The sequence below is a fragment of the Bombina bombina genome, chromosome 4 (genome assembly GCF_027579735.1).
Source record: "Bombina bombina isolate aBomBom1 chromosome 4, aBomBom1.pri, whole genome shotgun sequence".
NCBI lineage: Eukaryota > Metazoa > Chordata > Amphibia > Anura > Bombinatoridae > Bombina > Bombina bombina.
The window spans coordinates 24,675,615-24,696,090 of record NC_069502.1 but is presented as its reverse complement, the minus strand read 5'-3'; the positions used below and the strand labels follow the sequence as shown (position 1 = coordinate 24,696,090).

Below are 20,476 nucleotides of genomic sequence, written 5' to 3'. Positions count from 1 at the left end.
AGGGGTACCTTCTAGAATTCAAGGACTCTCCCCAAAAGGGAAGGTTCCACATGTCTCGCTTATCTTTAGACCAGATAAAGAGACAGGCATTCTTACATTGTGTAGAACACCTTTTAAAGATGGGAGTGATACACCCAGTTCCGATACCAGAACAAGGGAGGGGTTTTTACTCAAACCTGTTTGTAGTTCCCAAAAAGGAAGGAACTTTCAGGCCAATTCTGGATTTAAAAATCCTAAACAAGTTCCTCAGAGTTCCATCATTCAAAATTCGGACAATTCTACCAATGAACCAGGAGGGTCAATATATGACTACCGTGGACTTAAAGGATGCGTACCTGCATATTCCTATCCACAAAGATCATCATCAGTTTCTAAGGTTCGCCTTCCTGGACAAGCATTACCAGTTTGTGGCTCTTCCCTTCGGATTGGCCACTGCTCCCAGAATTTTCACAAAGGTGCTAGTGTCCCTTCTAGCGGTACTAAGGCCAAGGGGCATTGCAGTAGCACCTTATCTAGATGACATTTTAATTCTAGGGTAGTCCTTTCACAAGGCAAAGGCTCATACAGACATTGTTCTAGCCTTTCTAAGGTCTCACGGGTGGAAGGTGAACATAGAAAAGAGTTCTCTGTCCCTGTTCACAAGGGTTCCCTTTCTGGGTACAATAATAGACTCGGTAGAAATGAAAAATTTTCTGACGGAGGTCAGGAAGTTAAAACTTTTGAACACCTGCCGAGTTCTTCACTCCATTCCAGAACCCTCCATAGCTCAGTGCATGGAGGTAATAGGACTAATGGTTGCGGCAATAGACGTGGTTCCTTTTGCTCGAATTCATTTAAGACCATTGCAACTGTGTATGCTCAAACAATGGAATGGGGATTATGCAGATTTGTCTCCCCAAATACAAATGGACCAGATAACCAGAGACTCACTCCTCTGGTGGTTGGTTCAGGATCACCTGTCTCAGGGAACGTGTTTCCGCAAACCGAAGTGGATCATTGTCACAACCGACGCCAGCCTCTTGGGATGGGGTGCGGTCTGGGAGTCCCTGAAAGCTCAGGGTCTATGGTCTCGGGAAGAATCTCTTCTTCCGATAAACATTTTGGAATTGAGAGCGATATTCAATGCGCTCCAGGCGTGGCCTCAACTAGCGGAGGCCAAATTCATCAGATTTCAGTCAGACAACATGACGACTGTAGCGTACCTCAATCATCAGGGGGGAACAAGGAGTTCCCTGGCGATGAGGGAGGTATCCAAGATCATAAAATGGGCGGAGGATCACTCCTGCCATCTATCAGCAATTCACATCCCAGGTGTGGACAACTGGGAAGCGGATTATCTGAGTCATCAGACTTTCCATCCTGGGGAGTGGGAACTTCACCCGGAGGTTTTTGCCCAGTTAACTCAACTATGGGGCATTCCAGATCTGGATCTGATGGCGTCACGTCAGAACTCCAAAGTTCCACATTACGGGTCAAGGTCCAGGGATCCCAAAGCGACATTAGTAGATGCCTTAGTGGTGCCTTGGTCGTTCAATCTAGCTTATGTCTTTCCACCGTTTCCTCTTCTCCCCCGGCTAGTAGCCAGGATCAAACAGGAGAAGGCTTCGGTAATTCTGATAGCTCCTGCGTGGCCACGCAGGACTTGGTATGCAGACCTGGTGAATATGTCATTGGTTCCACCATGGAAGCTACCTTTGAGGCAGGACCTTCTAACTCAAGGTCCATTCGAACATCCAAACCTAGTTTCTCTGCAACTGACTGCTTGGAGATTGAACGCTTGATTCTAGCGAAGCGTGGGTTTTCGGAATCAGTCATAGATACTCTGATCCAGGCTAGAAAGCCTGTCACCAGGAAGATTTACCATAAGATATGGCGGAAATATCTTTGCCAGTGTGAGTCCAAGAATTACTCACGGAGTAAGATTAAGATTTCAAGGATACTATCCTTTCTCCAAGAAGGATTGGAGAAAGGTCTATCAGCTAGTTCTTTAAAAGGACAGATATCTGCTCTGTCTATTCTGTTACATAAGCGTCTGGCAGCTGTGCCAGATGTGCAGGCGTTTGTACAGGCCTTAGTTAGGATCAAACCTGTTTACAGACCTGTGGCTCCTCCATGGAGTCTAAATTTAGTTCTTTCAGTTCTTCAGGGGGTTCCGTTTGAACCTCTACATTCCATAGATATTAAGTTACTATCTTGGAAAGTTTTGTTTTTGGTTGCCATTTCTTCTGCTAGAAGAGTGTCTGAATTGTCTGCTTTGCAGTCTAATTCACCTTATCTGGTGTTCCATGCAGATAAGGTTGTTTTGCGTACCAAACCTGGTTTTCTTCCAAAAGTTGTTTCTAATAAGAATATTAACCAGGAAATTATTGTTCCTTCTCTGTGTCCTAATCCAGCTTCTAAGAAGGAACGACTGTTACACAATCTTGATGTGGTTCATGCTTTAAAGTTCTATTTACAAGCAACTAAAGATTTCAGACAAACATCATCCTTGTTTGTTGTCTATTCTGGTAAGAGGAGAGGTCAAAAAGCGACTGCTACCTCTCTTTCCTTCTGGCTAAAGAGAGGGTTGAAAGGTTTTACAAGCAGTGGTGCCTTCCGTTTAGGTTACCTGACTTGTTCCCTCCCTTCATCCGTGTCCTAAAGCTTTGGTATTGGTTCCCACAAGTAAGGATGAAGCCGTGGACCGGACACACCAATGTAGGAGAAATTCCTTTCTCCTACGGTGTGTCCGGTCCACGGCCCACCCTGGCATTTAGTCAGGTTTAAATTTATTTTTCCAAACTACAGTCACCACTGCACCCTATGGTTCTCCTTTTTCTCCTAACCGTCGGTCGAATGACTGGGGGGGCGGAGCCTAAGGGGAGCTATATGGACAGCTCTGCTGTGTGTTCTCTTTGCCACTTCCTGTAGGGGAAGAGAATATCCCACAAGTAAGGATGAAGCCGTGGACCGGACACACCGTAGGAGAAAGGAATTTATCAGGTAAATATAAATTCTGTTTTTTAGGTTAGGGCTTTGGACCGCAATAGAGCTAAATGCCCTTTTAAGGGCAATGCCCATCCAAATGCCCTTTTCAGGGCAATGGGGAGCTTAGTTTTTTTTAGTTAGGGTTTTATTTGGGGGGTTGGTTGTGTGGGTGGTGGGATTTACTGTTGGGGGGATTGTTTGTAGTTTCTTTTTACAGGTAAAAGAGCTGATTTCTTTGGGGCAATGCCCCGCAAAAGGCTCTTTTAAGGGCTATTAATGGTTTAGTTTAGGTTAGGGTTTTTTTTTATTTTGGGTGGGCTTTTTTTATTTTGATAGGGCTATTAGATTAGGTGTAATTAGTTTAAAGATCTTGTAATTTGTTTTTTATTTTCTGTAATTTAATGTTTTTTTTTTTGTAATTTAGCTAATTGTTTTGAAATTAGTTAATTGTATTTAATTTAGGGAATTTATTTAATTGTAGTGTAGTGTTAGGTGTTAGGTTAACTTAGGTTAGGTTTTATTTTACAGGTAAATTTGTATTTATTTTAGCTATGTAGGTAGTAAATAGTTAACAACTATTTAGTAACTATTCTACCTAGTTAAAATAAATACAAACTTACCTGTAAAATAAAAATAAACCCTAAGCTAGCTACAATGTAACTATTAGTTATATTGTAGCTAGCTTAGGGTTTATTTTATAGGTAAGTATTTAGTTTTAAATAGGAATTATTTAGGTAATGATAGTCATTTTTATTTATATTTATTTTAATTATATTTAAGTTAGGGGGTGTTAGGGGGTTAGGGTTAGACTTAGATTTAGGGGTTAATAAATATAATATAGTGGCGGCGACATTGGGGGTTTGGCAGATTAGGGGTTAATAAATGTAGGTAGGTGGCGGCGATGTTAGGGGAGGCAGATTAGGGGTTAATAATATTTAACTAGTGTTTGCGATGCGGCAGTATGGCGGTTTAGGGGTTAATATGTTTATTATAGTGGCGGCTATGTTGGGGGCGGCAGATTAGGGGTTAATAACATTATGTATGTGTCAGCGATGTTGTGGGCAGCAGATTAGGGGTTAATAAATATAATGTAGGTCTTGGCGATGTTGGGGGCAGCAGATTAGGGTTTCATAAGTATAATGTAGGTGGCGGCGATGTCCGGATCGGCAGATTAGGGGTTAATAAGTATAATGTAGGTGTCATCGATGTCGGGGACGGCAGATTAGGGGTTAATAAGTGTAAGATTAGGGGTGTTTAGACTCAGGGTTCATGTTAGGCTGTTAGGTGTAAACATAACTTTAGTTTCCCCATAGGAATCAATGGGGCTGCATTACTGAGCTAAACGCTGCTTTTTTGCAGGTGTTAGACTTTTTCTCAGCCGGCTCTCCCCATTGATGTCTATGGGGAAATCGTGCACAAGCACATATAACCAGCTCACCGCTGACTTAAGCAGCGCTGGTATTGGAGTGAGGTATGGAGCACAATTTTGCTCTACGCTCACTTCTTGCCTTTTAACGCCGGGTTTATAAAAACCTGTAATACCAGCGCTGTAGGAAAGTGAGCGGTGAGAATAAAGTGCAAATAAAGTTAGTAACGCACCCCTCTTACTACAAAACTCATAATCTAACCGTTAGTTACACAGAATAAAAAATAAATTATCAAATATTTAAACTAATTACACCTAATCAAATAGCCCTATCAAATAACCCCCCACCCCCCAAAATAAAAAAAACCTAGCCTACAATAAACTACCAATGGCCCTTAAAAGGGCCTTTTGCAGGGCATTGCCCCAAAGAAATCACCTCTTTTACCTGTAAAATAAAATACAAGCACCCCCCAACAGTAAAACCCACTACCCACACAACCAGACTCCCCAAATAAAAACCTATCTAAAAAACCTAAGCTCCCCATTGCCCTGAAAAGGGCATTTGGATGGGCATTGCACTTAAAAGGGCATTTAGCTCGTTTTCAGCCCAAAGTCCCTAACCTAAAATTAAAACCCACCCAATTAACCCTTAAAAAAAACTAACACTAACACCCGAAGATCCACTTACAGTTTTCGAAGACTGGATATCCATCCTCATCCAAGCGGCAGAAGTCCTCAGCGAAGTCGGCAGAAGTCTTTATCCAAGCGGGCAGAAGTCTTCATCCAGACGACATCTTCTATCTTCATCCATCCGGCGCGGAGTGCCTCCATCTTCAAGACATCCGGTGTGGAGCATCCTCTTTTTCCGACATCTGTTGCAGAATGAAGTTTCCCTTTAAATGACGTCATCCAAGATGGCGTCCGTTACATTCCGATTGGCTGATAGAATTCTATCAACCAATAGGAATTAAGGTGGAAAAAATCATATTAGCTGTTGCAATCAGCCAATAGGATTGAGCTTTCATCCTATTGGCTGATCCAATCAGCCAATATGATTGAGCTTGCATTTTATTGGCTGATTGGAGTAGCCAATAGAATGCAAGCTCAATCATATTGGCTGATTGGATCAGCCAATAGGATGAAAGCTCAATCCTATTGACTGATTGCAAAACCCAATAGGATTTTTTCCACCTAAATTCCTATTCAAGGGATGGAATTCAAGGGACAGCATTTTTAATGGCGTACCTTGAATTCACTATCCAGTGTACAGCGGCGTTCGTACAAAGAGGATCCTCCACTGGTTATCAGTTCCAGGATCGCCGGTCTTCAGTTCCAGGGTCACCGGTCTTCACCTACGCGGTCATCGGTCTTCAGCTCCGCCCTCCGCTCTTCACCGGATGTTCCTGGAAGAATGGAAGAAGAAAGAAGAGGTCGCGGCTTGGAAGAAGACTTCACCGCATGGAACAGGACCTTCTCCGCCGTACTTCAGGAATGGTGAGCACCAACCTGGGGGTTAGAGTTAGGTTTTTTAAATATTTTTTTTTCTAGATTAGGGTGGGCATTTTGTAAAAGAGCTAAATGCCCTTTTAAGGGTAATGCCCAACAAAGGCTCTTTTCAGGGCAATGGGTAGTTTAGGTTTTTTAGTGTTAGGTTTTTTATTTTGGGGGGTTTGTTGGGTGAGGGGTTTTACTGTTAGGGGAGGGGACTGTGTATTTTTAATGTAAAACAGCTGTTTATCTTGGGGCAATGCCCTGCAAAAAGCCCTTTTAAGGGCTACTGGTAGTTTATTCTTAGAGTAGTGGTCTTTTTATTTTCTGTAATATTAGATTTTTTTATTTTCTGTAATTTTAGCTTAATTTAAACTTAGGTTTAATTTTTTAATTGTTTGGGGTTAGACAGGTTTTTTTTTATATTTTTTTAGATTAGGGATGGGCAGCAAAAGAGCAATGCCTATACAAATGCCCTTTTTAGGGCAATGGATACTTTAGATTTTTTAGTGTTAGGTTTATTTATTTTGGGGCAGATGGGTTTTACTGTTAGGGAGGACTAACAGTAAAACTTAGGGCAATGCCCTACAAAAACATAATTGATATAAGAATTTACCTGATAAATTAATTTCTTTCATATTGGCAAGAGTCCATGAGCTAGTGACGTATGGGATATACAATCCTACCAGGAGGGGCAAAGTTTCCCAAACCTCAAAATGCCTATAAATACACCCCTCACCACACCCACAATTCAGTTTAATGAATAGCCAAGTAGTGGGGTGATAAAGAAAGGAGTAAAAAGCATCAACAAAGGAATTTTGAAATAATTGTGCTTTATACAAAAAAAAATCATAACCACCATAAAAAGGGTGGGTCTCATGGACTCTTGCCAATATGAAAGAAATGAATTTATCAGGTAAATTCTTACATAAATTATGTTTTCTTTCATGTAATTGGCAAGAGTCCATGAGCTAGTGTCGTATGGGATATCAATACCCAAGATGTGGAACTCCACACAAGAGTCACTAGAGAGGGAGGGATAAAAATAAAAACAGCCATTTCCTGCTGAAAAAATAATCCACAACCCAAAAAATAAATTTATTCTCATAATGAAAAGAAAAACTTAAAACATCAGCAGAAGAATCAAACTGAAACAGCTGCCTGAAGAACTTTTCTACCAAAAACTGCTGAAGAAGCAAATACATCAAAACAGTAGAATTTAGTAAATGTATGCAAAGAGGACCAAGTTGCCACTTTGCAAATCTGATCAACTGAAGCTTCATTCTTAAAAGCCCATGAAGTAGAGACTGATCTAGTAGAATGAGCTGTAATTCTCTGAGGCGCGGCTTGACCCGACTCCAAATAAGCTTAATGAATCAAAAGCTTTAACAAAGAAGCCAAGCAAACAGCAGAAGCCTTCTGACCTTTCCTAGAACCAGAAAATATAACAAATAGACTAGAAGTCTTCCTGAAATCTTTAGTAGCTTCAATATAATATTTCAAAGCTCTCACCACATCCAAAGAATGTAAGGATCTTTCCAAAGAATTCTTAGGATCAGGACACAAAGAAGAGACAACAATTTATCTACTAATGTTGTTAGAATTCACAACCTTAGGTAAAAATGTAAATGAAGTCCGCAAAACTGCCTTATCTTGATGAAAAATCAGAAAAGGAGATTCACAAGAAAGAACAGATAACTCAGAAACTCTTCTAGCAGAATAGATGGCCAAAAGGAACAACACTTTCCAAGAAAGTAGTTTAATGTCCAAAGAATGCATAGGCTCAAATGGAGGAGCATGTAAAGCCTTCAAAACCAAATTAAGACTCCAAGGAGGAGAGATTGATTTAATGACAGGCTTGATATTAACAAAAGCCTGTACAAAACAGTGAATATCAGTAAGTTTAGCAATCTTTCTGTGAAATAAAACAGAAAGAGCAGAGATTTGTCCCTTCAAGAAACTTGCAGACAAACCCTTATCCAAACCATCCTGAAGAAACTAAAATTCTAGGGATTCTAAAAGAATGCCAAGAGAATTTATGAGAAGAACACCATGAAATGTAAGTCTTCAAAACTCGATAATAAATCTTTCTAGAGACAGATTTACGAGCTTGTAACATAGTATTAATAACTGAGTCAGAGAAACCTCTATGACTTAGCACTAGGCGTTCAATTTCCACAAATTCAAATTTAATGATTTGAGATCCTGATGGAAAAACGGACCTTGAGACAGCAGGTCCGGCCTTAATGGAAGTGGCCAAGGTTGGCAACTGGACATCCGAGCAAGATCCGCGTACCAAAACCTGTGAGGCCATGCTGGAGCCACCAGCAACACAAACGATTGTTCCATGATGATTTTGGAGATCACTCTTGGAAGAAGAACTAGAGGCGGGAAAATATAAGCAGGTTGATAACACCAAGGAAGTGTCAACGCATCCATTGCTTCCGCCTGAGAATCCTTGGACCTGGGCAGGTATCTGGGAAGTTTCTTGTTTAGATGAGAGGCCATCAGATCTATCTCTGGAAGACCCCACATCTGAACAATCTGAGAAAACACATCTGGATGGAGGGACCACTCCCCCGGATTTAAAGTCTGACGGCTCAGATAATCCGCCTCCCAATTGTCTACACCTGGGATATGAACTGCAGAAATTAGACAGGAGCTGGATTCCGCCCAAGCAAATATCCGAGATACTTCTTTCATAGCTTGGGGACTGTGAGTCCCACCCTGATGATTGACATATGCCACTGTTGTGACATTGTCTGTCTGAAAACAAATGAAAGGTTCTCTCTTCAACAAAGGCCAAATCTGAAGAACTCTGAAAATTGCACAGAGTTCTAAAATATTGATTGGTAATCTCGCCTCTTGAGATTTCCAAACCCCTGCTGTCACAGATCCCCAAACAGCTCCCCAACCTGAAAGACTCGCATGTGTTGTGATCACAGTCCAGGTTGGATGAACGAAAGAGGCCCATTGAACTAAACACTGGTGATCTAACCACCAAGTCAGGGTGTGTCGAACATTGGGATTTAAGGATATTAATTGTGATATCCTTGTATAATCCCTGCACCATTGGTTCAGCATACAAAGCTGGAGAGGTCTCATGTGAAAACGAGCAAAGGGGATTGCGTCCGATGCTGCAGTCATAAGACCTAAAACTTCCATGCACATAGCTACTGAAGGAATTGACTGAGTCTGAAGGTTTCGACAGGCTGCAACCAATTTTAAACATCTCTTTTCTGTTAGAGACAGAGTCATGGACACTGAATCTATCTGGAAACCTAAAAAGGTGACCCTTGTCTGAGGAATCAAAAAACTTTATGGTAAATTGATCCTCCAACCATGTTCTTGAAGAAACAACACTAGTTGATTTGTGTGAGATTCTGCAGAACGTAAAGACTGAGCTAGTACCAAGATATCATCCAAATAAGGAAACACCGCAATACCCTGCTCTCTGGTTACAGAGAGCAGGGCACCAAGAACCTTTGAAAAGATTCTTGGAGCTGTTGCTAGGCCAAATGGAAGAGCAACAAATTGGTAATGCTTGTCTAGAAAAGAGAATCTCAGGAACTGATAATGATCTGGATGAATCGGAATATGAAGGTATGCATCCTGCAAGTCTATTGTGGACATATAATGTCCTTGCTGAACAAAAGGCAGAATAGTCCTTATAGTCACCATTTTGAAAGTTTGTACTCTTACATAACGATTAAAAATTTTCAGATCCAGAACTGGTCTGAATGAATTTACCTTCTTTGGGACAATGAATAGATTTGAGTAGAACCCCAGACCATGTTCCTGAAAAGGAACTGGCATGATAACCCCTGAAAACTCCAGATATGAAACACACTTCAGGAAAGCCTGAGCTTTTACTGGATTTGCTGGGATGCGTGAGAGAAAAAAATCTTCTCACAGGAGGTCTTAATCTGAATCCTTTTTGATACCCCTGAGAGACAATACTCTGAATCCATTGATTTTGGACAGAATTTATCCAAACATCCTTGAAAAACCTTAATCTGCCCCCTACCAGCTGAGCTGGAATGAGGGCCGCACCTTCATGCGGACTTAGGGGCTGGCTTTTGTTTCTTAAATGGCTTGGATTTATTCCAATTTGAGGAAGGTTTCCAATTGGAAACAGATTCCTTGGGGGAAGGATTAGATTGTTGTTCCTTATATTGATGAAAGGAACGAAAATGGTTAGAAGCTTTAGATTTACCCTTAGGTCTTTTATCCTGAGGCAAAAAAACTCCCTTCCCCCCAGTAACAGTTGAAATAATAGAATCCAACTGAGAACCAAATAATTGATTACCTTGGAAAGAAAGAGATAGCAATCTAGACTTAGAAGTCATATCAGCATTCCAAGATTTAAGCCATAAAGCTCTTCTAGCTAAAATAGCTAAAGACATAGATCTAACATTAATTTTGATGATATAAAAAATGGCATCACAAATAAAGTGATTAGCATGTTGCAGTGAGCGAACAATGCTGGATAAATCAGAATCCAATTCATGTTGCGCTAAATTCTCCAACCACAAAGTTGATGCAGCTGCAACATCAGCCAAAGAAATTGCAGGCCTGAGAAGATGACCTGAATATAAATAAGCTTTCCTTAGATAAGATTTAAGTTTCCTATCTAAAGGATCTTTAAAAGAAGTACTATCTTCCATAGGAATAGTGGTACGTTTAGCAATAGTAGAAATAGCCCCATCAACTTTGGGGATCTTTTCTTAAAACTCTATTGAAATTGCTGGTAAAGGATACAATTTTTTAAACCTTGAAGAAGGAATAAAAGAAGTACCCGGCTTATTCCATTCCTTAGAAATCATATCAGAAATAGCATCAGGAACAGGAAAAACCTCTGGAGTAACCACAGGAGGTTTAAAAACAGAATCTAAGCGTTTACTAGTTCTAATATCAAGAGGACTAGTTTCCTCAATATCCAAAGTAATTAACACTTCTTTTAACAAGGAACGAATATACTCCATTTTAAATAAATAAGTAGATTTGTCAGTGTCAATATCTGAGGAAGGATCTTCTGAATCATATAGATCCTCATCAGAGGAGGATAATTCATTATGTTGTCGGTCATTTGAAATTTCATCAACTTTATGAGAAGTTTTAAACGACCTTTTACGTTTATTAGAAGGCGGAAAAGCAGACAAAGCCTTTTCAATAGAATCAGTAACAAATTCTTTAAAATTCATAGGTATATCATGTACATTAGAAGCTGAAGGAACAGCAACAGGCAATGTACTATTACTGATGGACACATTATCTGCATGTAAAAGTTTATCATGACAACTATTACAAATGACATTCAGAGATATAATCTCCACAAGTTTACAACAAATGCACTTAGCTTTGGTAGAACCGATATCAGGCAGCAAAGTTCCAACAGATACTTCTGAGACAGGATCAGATTGAGACATCTTGCAAAATGTAAAAGAAAAAACAACATATAAAGCAAAATGATCAATTTCCTTATATGACAGTTTCAGGAATGGGAAACATTTTTAAATAGCATAGCCCTCTGACATAGGAAAAGGCAAGAGGCAAATGGAAATGGGGTGTTAAAATAATGAAAATATTTGGTGCCAAGTATGACGCACAACGTAACTGAAAATTTTTTGATGCTAACAACACCCGGAAATGACACACTTGCGTCACTAACGACGCAACCTTGTGGAAGGAACTCGGCGTCAACAACGACACTGGAAATGACGAACTTGCGTCAATGAACGTACTTTTGCGCCAAAAATCCCCCACCAAGAAAGACGCAATAAAGTTTGGCATTTGGCGCACACGCGGGCCTAATTTTGCCCGCAATTTGAAAAGAAAAAAGCAGTCAATTTGAAAAAAAGACTAAACCCCAGGTAAGAAAAATATTTCTTAATATGTTTATTTCCCCAAATATGAAACTGACAGTCTGCAAAAAGGAAATACATGAACCTGACTCATGGCAAATATAAGTACAATACATATATTTAGAACTTTATATTAATGCATAAAGTGCCCAACCATAGCTGAGGTGTCTTAAGTAATAAAAACATACTTACCAAAAGACACCCATCCACATATAGCAGATAGCCAAACCAGTACTGAAACAGTTATCAGTAGAGGTAATGGAATATGAGAGTATATGGTCGATCTGAAAAGGGAGGTAGGAGATGAATCTCTACGACCGATAACAGAGAACCTATGAAATAGATCTCCTGTGAGGAAAACCATTGCATTCAATAGGTGATACTAACTTCACATCCCTCTGACATTCGCTGTACTCTGAGAGGAACCGAGCTTCAAAATGCTGAGAAGCGCATGTCAACATAGAAATCTTAGCACAAACTTACTTCACCACCTCCATAGGAGGCAAAGTTTGTAAAACTGAATTGTGGGTGTGGTGAGGGGTGTATTTATAGGCATTTTGAGGTTTGGGAAACTTTGCCCCTCCTGGTAGGATTGTATATCCCATATGTCACTAGTTCATGGACTCGTGCCAATTACATGAAAGAAAAGCCCTTTTAAGGGCTATTGGTAGTTTAGCATTAGATTAGGGGGTGTTTTTATTTTGGGGGGCTTTTTTATTTTCATAGGGATTAGGTTTTATTTTTATTTTTTGGGGGGTTTTAGACAGGGTTTTTTTTTTTTTTATTATTATTATTTTAGATTAGGGATGGGCAGCAAAAGAGCTAAATGCCCTTTTTTGGGCAATGTCCATACAAATGCCCTTCTCAGGGCAATGGATAGTTTATGTTTTGGTGGGTGGTGGGTTTTACTGTTATGGGGGACTTAGAATTTTTTGTAACTGCAAAAGAGCTGTTTAACTTAGGGCAATACCCTACAAAAAGCCCTTTTAAGGGCTATTGGTAGTTCAGCATTGGATTGGGGGGTGTTTTTATTTTTTGGGGAGCTTTTTTATTTTCATAGGGATTAGGTTTTATTTTTATTTTTGGAGGGTTTAGACAGGGTTTTTTTTTATTTTTTATTTTTTTTAGATTAGGGATGGGCAGCAAAATAACTGAATGCCCTTTTAAGGGCAATGCCCATACAAATGCCCTTCTCAGTGCAATGGATAGTTTAGGTTTTTTAGTGTTAGGCTTATTTATTTTGGGGGGGTTTGGTGGGTGGTGGGTTTTACTGTTATGGGGACTTAGAATTTTTTTGTGAATGCAAAAGAGCTGTTTAACTTAGGGCAATGCCCTACAAAAAGCCCTTTTAAGGGCTATTGGTAGTTCAGCATTAGATTGGGGGTGTTTTTATTTTTTTCTGTAGTTCAATTTTTTTTAATTTTTTTTTATTTACAACACATAGACTGCCCTCTGGGCAGGCTTACCATCTAGTATATATGTAATAAATATTTTTTTAATAATAAATAGAACATATTATGCTATGTTAAGAACATTGGAATGTGAAATATTCCTAATTTGTGTTGTTAGCACACTTGGTTAAACGCGATCGGGTTTGTGCTCTAGTGCAGGTGTTTTTTTCTCCACTTTTCGCACTCCATTGACGTCTATTGTGGAACATGTTAACGAGTTCTCGATATTCGAAGTTCGTCTCCTTGCATGTGTTGGGGTTTCGCTCGCACGCAATTCAATGTGTAATGCAGTACAACTCAATGCGAGCAAAAAGCCTCTGTCTAGCAAAGTTAACACATGACCCAGAACGATAAATTGTACTTCACTCTAGCACTAAATTTGCAAAACTAGGGCCATTAACACTGGCACCAGCATGCAGCGAGGCCAGTGTTACTAAAACTGGCACCAGAAGACTCGTACGTGGCTGGTCATACTGTTATCCAGAGTACAGTGTCCCCAAATAGCAACAATTATTTTATGATAAAGCTGAACAAATAGAGAAATATGTTTATACAGAGTCAATGAGATGCAGTCCTATATATAGCTGGTAATACATTATATATATATATTTAGGTGTAAATATTATTTCCATCCGTTAATAAAAATATAGTAGTACATACAGTACCAATGTGATTCTGTCCCACATCCTGAAATAAGGTCTTTACACACCCCCTCCTCTGCCTTACTGTGTTTACTGGCCCTTTAATAAAAATATAGTAGTACATACAGTACCAATGTGATTCTGTCTCACACCCTGAAATAAGGTCTTTACACCCCCTCTCTCTGCCCTTCTGTGTTTACTGGCCCTTTAATAAAAATATAGTAGTACATACAGTACCAATGTGATTCTGTCCCACACCCTGAAATAAGGTCTTTACACCCCCTCCCTCCCTCTGCCCTACTGTGTTTACTGGTCCTTTAATAAAAATATAGTAGTACATACAGTACCAATGTGATTCTGTCCCACACCCTGAAGTAAGGTCTTTACACATCCCCTCCCTCTGCCTTACTGTGTTTACTGGCCCTTTAATAAAAATATAGTATAACATACAGTATCAATGTGATTCTGTCCCACACCCTGAAATTTATCCAGAGTACAGTGTCCCCAAATAGCAACAATTATTTTATGATAAAGCTGAACAAATAGAGAAATATGTTTATACAGAGTCAATGAGATGCAGTCCTATATATAGCTGGTAATACATTATATATATATATTTAGGTGTAAATATTATTTCCATCCGTTAATAAAAATATAGTAGTACATACAGTACCAATGTGATTCTGTCCCACACCCTGAAATAAGGTCTTTACACACCCCCTCCTCTGCCCTTCTGTGTTTACTGGCCCTTTAATAAAAATATAGTAGTACATACAGTACCAATGTGATTCTGTCCCACACCCTGAAATAAGGTCTTTACACACCCCCTGCCTCTACCCTTCTGTGTTTACTGGCCCTTTAATAAAATATAGTAGTACATACAGTACCAATGCGATTCTGTCCCACACATTGAAATAAGGTCTTTACACACCCCCTCCCTCTGCCCTTCTGTGTTTACTGGCCCTTTAATAAAATATAGTAATACATACAGTACCAATGTGATTCTGTCCCGCACCCTGAAATAAGGTCTTTACACCCCCCTCCCTCTGCCCTACTGTGTTTAATGGCCCTTTAATAAAAATATAGTAGTACATACAGTACCCATGTGATTCTGTCCCACACCCTGAAATAAGGTCTTTACACACCCCCTCCCTCTGCCCTTCTGTGTTTACTGGCCCTTTAATAAAATATAGTAGTACATACGGTACCAATGTGATTCTGTCCCACACATTGAAATAAGGTCTTTACACACCCCCTCCCTCTGCCCTTCTGTGTTTACTGGCCCTTTAATAAAATATAGTAGTACATACAGTACCAATGTGATTCTGTCCCGCACCCTGAAATAAGGTCTTTACACACCCCCTCCCTCTGCCCTGTTGTGTTTACTGGCCCTTTAATAAAAATATAGTAGTACATACAGTACCAATGTGATTCTGTCCCACACCCTGAAATAAGGTCTTTACACCCCCCTCCTCTGCCCTGTTGTGTTTACTGGCCCTTTAATAAAAATATAGTAGTACATATAGTACCAATGTGATTCTGTCCCACACCCTGAAATAAGGTCATTACACACGCCCTCCCTCTGCCCTTCTGTGTTTACTGGCCCTTTAATAAAAATATAGTAGTACATACAGTACCAATGTGATTCTGTCCCACACATTGAAATAAGGTCTTTACACACACCCTCCCTCTGCCCTACTGTGTTTACTGGACCTTTAATAAAAATATAGTAGTACATACAGTACCAATGTAATTCTTTCCCACACATTGAAATAAGGTCTTTACACACACCCTCCCTCTGCCCTACTGTGTTTACTGGACCTTTAATAAAAATATAGTAGTACATACAGTACCAATGTGATTCTGTCCCACACCCTGAAATAAGGTCATTACACAACCCTCCTCTGCCCTACTGTGTTTACTGGACCTTTAATAAAAATATAGTAGTACACACAGTACCAATGTGATTCTGTCCCACTCCCTGAAATAAGGTCATTACACAACCCTCCTCTGCCCTACTGTGTTTACTGGCCCTTTAATAAAAATATAGTAGTACATACAGTACCAATGTGATTCTGTCCCACACATTGAAATAAGGTCTTTACACACACACTCCCTCTGCCCTACTGTGTTTACTGGACCTTTAATAAAAATATAGTAGTACATACAGTACCAATGTGATTCTATCCCACTCCCTGAAATAAGGTCTTTACACACACCCTCCTCTGCCCTACTGTGTTTACTGGTCCTTTAATAAAATATAGTAGTACACACAGTACCAATGTGATTCTGTCCCACTCCCTGAAATAAGGTCATTACACAACCCTCCTCTGCCCTACTGTGTTTACTGGCCCTTTAATAAAATATAGTAGTACATACAGTACTAATGTGATTCTGTCCCACACCCTGAAATAAGGTCTTTACACACCCCCTCCCTCTGCCCTTCTGTGTTTACTGGCCCTTTAATAAAAATATAGTAGTACATACAGTACCAATGTGATTCTGTCCCACACATTGAAATAAGGTCTTTACACACCCCCTCCCTCTGCCCTTCTGTGTTTACTGGCCCTTTAATAAAAATATAGTAGTACATACAGTACCAATGTGATTCTGTCCCACACATTGAAATAAGGTCTTTACACACCCCCTCCCTCTGCCCTTCTGTGTTTACTGGCCCTTTAATAAAAATATAGTAGTACATTCAGTACCAATGTGATTCTGTCCCACACCCTGAAATAAGGTCTTTACACCCCCCCTCCTCTGCCCTTCTGTGTTTACTGGCCATTTAATAAAAATATAGTAGTACATACAGTACCAATGTGATTCTGTCCCACACCCTGAAATAAGGTCTTTACACACCCCCTCCCTCTGCCTTACTGTGTTTACTGGCCCTTTAATAAAATATAGTAGTACATACAGTACCAATGTGATTCTGTCCCACACATTGAAATAAGGTCTTTACACCCCCTCCTCTGCCCTTCTGTGTTTACTGGCCCTTTAATAAAAATATAGTAGTACATACAGTACCAATGTGATACTGTCCCACACCCTGAAATAAGGTCTTTACACACCCCCTCCCTCTGCCCTTCTGTGTTTACTGGCCCTTTAATAAAAATATAGTAGTACATACAGTACCAATGTGATTCTGTCCCACACCCTGAAATAAGGTCTTTACACCCCCTCCCTCTGCCCTACTGTGTTTACTGGACCTTTAATAAAAATATAGTAGTACATACAGTACCAATGTAATTCTGTCCCACACATTGAAATAAGGTCTTTACACACACCCTCCCTCTGCCCTACTGTGTTTACTGGACCTTTAATAAAAATATAGTAGTACATACAGTACCAATGTGATTCTGTCCCACACCCTGAAATAAGGTCATTACACAACCCTCCTCTGCCCTACTGTGTTTACTGGCCCTTTAATAAAAATATAGTAGTACATACAGTACCAATGTGATTCTGTCCCACACATTGAAATAAGGTCTTTACACACACCCTCCCTCTGCCCTACTGTGTTTACTGGACCTTTAATAAAAATATAGTAGTACATACAGTACCAATGTGATTCTATCCCACACCCTGAAATAAGGTCTTTACACACACCCTCCTCTGCCCTACTGTGTTTACTCGTCCTTTAATAAAATATAGTAGTACACACAGTACCAATGTGATTCTGTCCCACTCCCTGAAATAAGGTCATTACACAACCCTCCTCTGCCCTACTGTGTTTACTGGCCCTTTAATAAAATATAGTAGTACATACAGTACTAATGTGATTCTGTCCCACACCCTGAAATAAGGTCTTTACACACCCCCTCCCTCTGCCCTTCTGTGTTTACTGGCCCTTTAATAAAAATATAGTAGTACATACAGTACCAATGTGATTCTGTCCCACACATTGAAATAAGGTCTTTACACACCCCCTCCCTCTGCCCTTCTGTGTTTACTGGCCCTTTAATAAAAATATAGTAGTACATACAGTACCACTGTGATTCTGTCCCACACATTGAAATAAGGTCTTTACACACCCCCTCCCTCTGCCCTTCTGTGTTTACTGGCCCTTTAATAAAAATATAGTAGTACATTCAGTACCAATGTGATTCTGTCCCACACCCTGAAATAAGGTCTTTACACCCCCCCCTCCTCTGCCCTTCTGTGTTTACTGGCCATTTAATAAAAATATAGTAGTACATACAGTACCAATGTGATTCTGTCCCACACCCTGAAATAAGGTCATTACACACCCCCTCCCTCTGCCTTACTGTGTTTACTGGCCCTTTAATAAAATATAGTAGTACATACAGTACCAATGTGATTCTGTCCCACACATTGAAATAAGGTCTTTACACCCCCCTCCCTCTGCCCTTCTGTGTTTACTGGTCCTTTAATAAAAATATAGTAGTACATACAGTACCAATGTGATTCTGTCCCACACCCTGAAATAAGGTCTTTACACCCCCCTCCCTCTGCCTTACTGTGTTTACTGGCCCTTTAATAAAAATATAGTAGTACATACAGTACCAATGTGATTCTGTCCCACACCCTGAAATAAGGTCTTTACACACCCCCTCCCTCTGCCCTTCTGTGTTTACTGGCCCTTTAATAAAATATAGTAGTACATACAGTACCAATGTGATTCTGTCCCACACCCTGAAATAACGTCTTTACACACCCCCTCCCTCTGCCCTACTGTGTTTACTGGCCCTTTAATAAAAATATAGTAGTACATACAGTACCAATGGGATTCTGTCCCACACATTGAAATAAGGTCTTTACACACACCCTCCCTCTGCCCTTCTGTGTTTACTGGCCCTTTAATAAAAATATAGTAGTACATACAGTACCAATGTGATTCTGTCCCACACCCAGAAATAAGGACTTTACACACCCCCTCCCTCTGCCCTACTGTGTTTACTGGCCCTTTAATAAAAATATAGTAGTACATACAGTACCAATGTGATTCTGCCCCACACCCTTAAATAAGGTCTTTACACACCCCTCCCTCTGCCCTACTGTGTTTACTGGCCCTTTAATAAAAATATAGTAGTACATATAGTACCAATGTGATTCTGTCCCACACCCTGAAATAAGGTCTTTACACACCCCCTGCCTCTGCCCTTCTGTGTTTACTGGCCCTTTAATAAAATATAGTAGTACATACAGTACCAATGTGATTCTGTCCCACACATTGAAATAAGGTCTTTACACACCCCCTCCCTCTGCCCTTCTGTGTTTACTGGCCCTTTAATAAAATATAGTAGTACATACAGTACCAATGTGATTCTGTCCCGCACCCTGAAATAAGGTCTTTACACCCCCCTCCCTCTGCCCTACTGTGTTTAATGGCCCTTTAATAAAAATATAGTAGTACATACAGTACCCATGTGATTCTGTCCCACACCCTGAAATAAGGTCTTTACACACCCCCTCCCTCTGCCCTTCTGTGTTTACTGGCCCTTTAATAAAATATAGTAGTACATACAGTACCAATGTGATTCTGTCCCACACATTGAAATAAGGTCTTTACACACCCCCTCCCTCTGCCCTTCTGTGTTTACTGGCCCTTTAATAAAATATAGTAGTACATACAGTACCAATGTGATTCTGTCCCGCACCCTGAAATAAGGTCTTTAAACACCCCCTCCCTCTGCCCTGTTGTGTTTACTGGCCCTTTAATAAAAATATAGTAGTACATACAGTACCAATGTGATATTGTCCCACACCCTGAAATAAGGTCTTTATACCCCCCTCCTCTGCCCTGTTGTGTTTACTGGCCCTTTAATAAAAATATAGTAGTACATATAGTACCAATGTGATTCTGTCCCACACCCTGAAATAAGGTCATTACACACGCCCTCCCTCTGCCCTTCTGTGTTTACTGGCCCTTTAATAAAAATATTGTAGTACATACAGTACCAATGTGATTCTGTCCCACACATTGAAATAAGGTCTTTACACACACCCTCCCTCTGCCCTACTGTGTTTACTGGACCTTTAATAAAAATATAGTAGTACATACAGTACCAATGTAATTCTGTCCCACACATTGAAATAAGGTCTTTACACACACCCTCCCTCTGCCCTACTGTTTTTACTGGACCTTTAATAAAAATATAGTAGTACATACAGTACCAATGTGATTCTGTCCCACACCCTGAAATAAGGTCATTACACAACCCTCCTCTGCCCTACTGTGTTTACTGGACCTTTAATAAAAATATAGTAGTACACACAGTACCAATGTGATTCTGTCCCACTCCCTGAAATAAGGTCATTACACAACCCTCCTCTGCCCTACTGTGTTTACTGGCCCTTTAATAAAAATATAGTAGTACATACAGTACCAATGTGATTCTGTCCCACACATTGAAATAAGGTCTTTACACACACCCTCCCTCTGCCCTACTGTGTTTACTGGACCTTTAATAAAAATATAGTAGTACATACAGTACCAATGTGATTCTATCCCACACCCTGAAATAAGGTCTTTACACACACCCTCCTCTGCCCTACTGTGTTTACTGGTCCTTTAATAAAATATAGTAGTACACACAGTACCAATGTGATTCTGTCCCACTCCCTGAAATAAGGTCATTACACAACCCTCCTCTGCCCTACTGTGTTTACTGGCCCTTTAATAAAATATAGTAGTACATACAGTACTAATGTGATTCTGTCCCACACCCTGAAATA

The 20,476-nt window shown here is 40.1% G+C and overlaps 1 protein-coding gene across 4 annotated transcripts in view; it reads left to right on the top strand.

Moving 5' to 3' along the window:
* Positions 1-20,476, top strand: part of LOC128655854 (keratin-associated protein 10-4) — a 337,059-nt gene that overhangs the window by 266,616 nt on the left and 49,967 nt on the right. The window lies entirely within an intron of this gene.